This window comes from Pinus tabuliformis, chromosome 1_1 (assembly GCF_031772625.1).
Source record: "Pinus tabuliformis cultivar Carrire ecotype Pingquan chromosome 1_1, CPIR1, whole genome shotgun sequence".
In the NCBI taxonomy this organism is placed as follows: domain Eukaryota; kingdom Viridiplantae; phylum Streptophyta; class Pinopsida; order Pinales; family Pinaceae; genus Pinus; species Pinus tabuliformis.
Window position 1 is genome coordinate 585,043,334 of NC_142297.1, and position 5,769 is coordinate 585,049,102.

Genomic DNA, 5,769 nt, shown 5'->3' on the forward strand with positions numbered 1-5,769 from the left:
AACTGTTTGAACTTTGCAATGATTTCCAATTGCAAGGCAACACAGAAATGTCAAAAGCTTAGATGTATCATGAAAATTGATAGATGTCTCATTAATGAATTTGATTCTATTAATTATCTGGTCCTAAGCAATTCTTTTTTCCTCCAAATTTTCTAAAATTCTCAATGCACATCATAGAGTGTACTATCGTTTACCTCAAATGAGGACTTAAAACACAAACAAGAGAAATTTCGTTTGAAATAACAGTATTTCACCAAAAATTGTTATAGAAGATATTGTTATGCTTTATACAAAATGCAATTCTAATATCTTGCATTTTCCATCTTCATTGGGAAGCCCAATATATACAGATAGTCAAACTAATCTTTTAGAAGCTGTACATAAAATGATATTAGAATTGCTGATCACCATAGGAAGTTGCAAATTAGGTTGGCACAAACAATGGAGTCATTTCATGTTCAGATCAATTTTAATCTTCAAAATGCAGCTGCCGCAACGCTTACTTCAGTCAGTGTATGGCATGACTCATGTTATCAGTTACTCTTGAAATGTCAAAGTATTTTGGGCCGTAAAATCAGTAATTAATGAGCACTGCCGGTCAGTAACAGTCAGCATGTTTTTCAAAATGCTGTACAGAAGCTGCTTTTTAGATTAGATGAACACTGCTGTGGAATAGGATATGTGGTGGTACAAAATCTGCTCCTTTTGGGTTCTGATAATCTTATCCTAGAGATAGCAGATGCAAGAGCATCTACAAGGTCATATTTCCCTGCTGCCTGGATATCATACTCTGGTTGCTTTGGACGCGAGAGAAAATCCCCAGACAAAGATTCATCTTCTCCATGCTCTGTCAGAATTGAATTTATGAACTGTGCTCTCCTCTCCCTTGTACGTGGAGATAGTGAAGGAAGGGATTCTGACCATTCATCCTTGACAGGATAGGTGTGTTTTTTCCCTTTTGAACTGCTTGATCGCACCTTTATATTAGATTATGTGTAAAACATGATCCAAGGGTGGCCTGTAGCAGCAACAAAGGATATGATCATAAAATTCATATGTGCATAATTTCATCTTAGCAAAAAATACAAGACATCGCATACAAAATATGTAATTCTTGGTAGTACAATAGTTTTGCTTACTCAAAACTTCTTCTGGAGAAAGTCTCTTTCCAGCATCCCCTGGAAAGCATCCTTGATAACAAATCCTTTGCTAGTCCTGAGATAGACTGCCATTTTTCAGAATGAAAATCCAATTGGACTTGTTTTATTGCCTCAAATATGGCTTCAACAGATTCCCCACGAAATGGTAATACACCTATCAACAGTGCATGCAGGAGGACACCAGCAGCCCACACATCAACCTTTTCTGAATAGGTCCCTGCCAAAATTTCAAGAACCACATACGCAGGGCTTCCCACAACACCTGATAAGTTTTGTCCTGTTAGAATAAATACAAGTGATGTTAATGAACTATAAGTCAACATAAATCCATGGTTATTTAATAATGATAATAATGCTCTTGTTTGGATGTCATAAAATTATTTGTTTACTAAAATGAGAGACAGGATTGATTACAATGAAGCTTAGAAATAAATACCTTTTGCAACCCGCATGGACAAGCCAAAATCAGCTAGCTTAAGTTGTCCTGTACTAGTTCGAAGAATATTCTCAGGCTTTATATCTCGATGGATGACATCCATCTCATGGCAGTACTTAATGACCATTATTACTTCTTTGATCAATTTAGCATCCTGGTGCTCAGAGTAGCATCCATTCCTAGACATCTCATCGATCAGGCGTCCACCAAAGCATAATTCCATCACAAGATGCAAAGATTCTACATCTTCATACACGGCTTGGAGTGTGACAACACTGGGATGGCCTGAAGGATGCTGCATAATCTCAACTTCCTTATGAACGTTTTCTTCAGTCTTTTTGGGCAGAGTCTTGCAGGCCAGCTCTTCTCCAGTAGCCTTGCTCTTGCATATTCTTACCAGACCAAATTTGCCTCGTCCCAATTCTAGGGCTAAAGAATAATCAGTTTCAAGCTTCCGCTTCCTGCCAGTCCGAGTAGCATGATCAATGCAACCAACCTTTCTCTTTAACCCTCGTCCTGGTGAATTAGGTAAACAACCCGTTCTTGGAGGAGGAGCAATAACAGCTGCTGTAGGATGCAGATGCTGGGAACCCAATTCTTCGTCCCTCATCTTTTCTTTCCTCCCCTTCCTCTGCTGTTGGAAAGAAAGGTGTGTGGCCAATGATGTGGAAGATGCACCATCATAATATAGACGAGCTCTTTGTTCCAAAATGGCAAGATCTATTGCTGCTCCTTTTCGCTTCCTTCTTAATGAATCCATAGCCAAGGTCTCTGGGGTTTCTCGAACACGAGGACGCGAAGAATGACTATTTGTCAAATAGGAGCTAGGGAAAACAAATCGATCTGCGGACACAAGAAAAAACCAATAAATAAAACAAGAACAACCACTCATATGATCTGAAATGCTCCTTCAAAACAAAGAATCAAAACTGCCTAAGCTGTGTTAATATATGACAAGCTCATGATACCCTTCCATTTTCTTCATAATGCGTAGTCATTTCTACACTAACGAATACCCTATTTTCTAATTCACGAAATACATCAAATACCCTTCTCAATATTCCACCAAAATTAATCCAAAACAATTATAGCGCCCTCTTTTCAAATCCCATCCCCAAAATTATACATCCTACTACCGCATATATGCCCCAACCCTCCTTTCCACACAGAGACGCGAGAAAAAGAAAACCCTGAGCCCCAAAATTTAGGGATCGTTACATACCTCTGGCATTCTTTGCTGATCACCTCAACTCCCGCTAGAATATCCGTGAGAAAACCTCAATTTCGCATCCGACAAGTGCATAATTCGGAGTCGCAGAACTACAATGACCGATACAATTTGATAACCCTTGATGTTTGACGAGCCACTTTCAGACCACCAAATTCGCAATAGAAATACTCATTCGGCTCGGCTCCAAATAGCATTGCCAATTCCGTCGCCGAACACCCCGCAAAAATCTGAAATATTGTTAGTATTAGTTGCTCCGTGAACTTGACGATTTTACATTACAGGGAATTTCGATTTCGCGGGTTTTACGCAAACATTGGATCACAAACTTAGGTAGCATATGTTTCTCAGTCCAAGGAAATGCATCGTGTTGAAGCAACAGGCAAACAGTCTGGTGCATGTCTCAATCAGTCGTTAACAGAGTCGGAGGATTGTACCTAGGTGGCGCGCTGCAGAGTAGAGGAATTGCAGAGCGGGAGGCGCCGAGTTGTGGAGGAAGGTGAGTGAGAATTACTCTGGTCGCCATTCCTCAATTCGAATTCAAAATGGCAATAACACTTCCACGGCTGTAATTCTAGATCAGATCCGATCTGTCAGGGGATGTCAGAATTTCCAGGGGCGATCGGATTTTCTGGGAATGTTAGGATTGCCAGGGGAGGGTGGCGGAGCTAGGGGAAGGTGGCGGAGGGATTGCCGGCAGCCAGAGCTGGACGATTTTCTGGGCGCCAGAAACCGGGCCATTCCTCCGGGTAGACTACTCTTAACTTGGCTTAACCCCTCACATCCCGACATCATTTTTCCCTTTTGGTTTTGGTGTCGTCACATTTGACAATAATGTTTGAGACCTTAGGGTTTGGATCCTTGCAAACCATGGTGTCTAGAAACCATTTTGGAGAGAAACTAGGCCGAACCCACTCGCCTTTTTCTTCAAGGTGGAAATGATAAGCTTTATTTATCTTCTTACTTTTAGTTACAATCTTGCCACAATTTTCCTATTCTTTATGGTTAAGTCATAGCTTACAGTGCTGGATATTTTATCCAGGATTTTGCAGACTTGTGGAAAGGGTTTTGATTTGGAGTTTTCCTTCGTGTCGTCTCTCGGATGGCAAGGTCCGTCCTTTCTCATGGAAGGTAACACTGTTATTTTCCATATTTTTTTTGATCTTCCATGGATTGAGGACTGCCTTGGTCACATGAATTTTTAATGGGTTTTCTTGATACTCCAAGTCACGGAGCAGAGTTTCCAGACCACCCATTTTCTTCTATAGGTAGGCATTATATATGCATCCATAATTCTTCTGCAGTTAAGATTGTCTATTTCATTATTAAGGACATTATTTCCTTTCTGCATTTTTTTTTCAGAGCAAAAAACGCTATATTGTATTATATAAGGAATATAATGGGTCCCAAAAAAGTACATATTCATATGATTCTGAGATATGACCATATAAGTCTGTCCAGAGAGAGAAAACATCACATATAAACTAACATCAAGATTTATGTTGTCCATGTCCTTGGCATAGAAAAGATTGCACTAATAAAGCCACCTATCTATAGATACAAGATCCACAAAATCGCTACCAACAGTAAAGATAAAGACGCTTGGAGAACAACTTGATATGAAGAGAAGATCAAAACATATCTGAGGAACTGCTAAACAAAATTAGAATACTGGGGGAGAAAATTCCTGTATAGTGAAAATTTCCTCCTCAGCAAAAACCTACACAAACCAAAAACCTGGAGATGAAAAGAGACCCTTTTTTGATAAAGAGTCTGCCTTCTGATTTTGTGCCCTGCAAATGTGATTTATAGAAGAATCATCCATATCATCCCAAAAAGACCTGATCCTGTTCAGCCAACCAACGAGGTGAGGCTTTGAAATGTTGATTTTCTTTTTCACAAAGTCCACCATTACCTTAGAGTCTCCAAAAATCGATACGGGCCGAATGTTTAGAAAAGAGCAAAAATATAACAGACCAGCAAGGGCCATCACTTCAGCTTTTGAGTTTGATCCCTTTCCGCCATTCCAATGGATATTGAAATGACTGGATTCACTTATAAGAATATAAACCCCACAGCCACAGATGCCTCTCTGTTCAGCTCCATCGAAAAAAGCGCATGGGAAAGTTGGACTCACTTGAGGACTTACAGGAAAATCGACTCTTTTAGACTTGGGCGCCTTCATAGGGAGGCTTTCATAAATCGATACAACCTTAGAGAAAATATCCAAAGATGTGCAATTTTTGTTATTGAAAATGGAGTTATTTCCTTTCCGCATCTTTACAATTAGCTTATTAATGAACACCACTTCTTTTTCCTTGCAATTCATAAGCAATGTTGTTAATAGTAACTCGTATGATTAATAAGGGTAGAACGAGATCTCTCATCAAGGTAATAGGTTGTATTTGAAGTCAAGATCTGTGGAGTAATTATAATTTTATGCTATTTATACATTTTTATTTTTTTTAAGAATAACAGTGCGTGATCGCAGAATTGGTTGATTTCAGTTGTTTTCTAAATTTTATTTTATGTTGTTACGCCTCCGCCTTGAGGGACTATTCTAAGGTCATCCCATGTACAAACATTAGTCATCCCATGACCACAAACTTGTCGAGTCTTGGGGGAAGCTTCGTTAGATGAACATTCCCCAATTTTCTCTTCAATGCCATTCTACAACATTAGGTGCAACATCTTATTTTCATCCTCTGCTGCTTCAAGCAATCCTCTTAAATCCATGTTCTCCACCTGGAGAGAAGAATTCATTTCTTCCAGTTATAGGAGTCTTGTATGCTGTAAAATTTCGCCCATGCATGCGATCTGGTCAGAACCTTCTCTCATACCAATGATCTGAAAATGGATCGTCCTCTGACATTACAAGTTTTGATAAATTTGGGTCTTCAAAAGTTAGCTTAGTTCATAACTTGTTCAATCACGAATGGTTATTT

The 5,769-nt window shown here is 39.3% G+C and overlaps 1 pseudogene across 1 annotated transcript; it reads right to left on the bottom strand.

Annotated features, from left to right (window-relative positions):
- Positions 1 to 240: 240 nt before the first annotated feature.
- On the bottom strand, positions 241 to 2,435 carry LOC149214599 (serine/threonine-protein kinase PEPKR2-like; annotated as a pseudogene). Its single transcript, XR_016250402.1, has 3 exons — positions 1,597 to 2,435; positions 1,140 to 1,437; positions 241 to 1,018 (listed from the first exon to the last, which is right to left on the bottom strand). The product of XR_016250402.1 is annotated as a serine/threonine-protein kinase PEPKR2-like (transcript).
- Between the last annotated feature and the right edge of the window lie 3,334 nt (positions 2,436 to 5,769).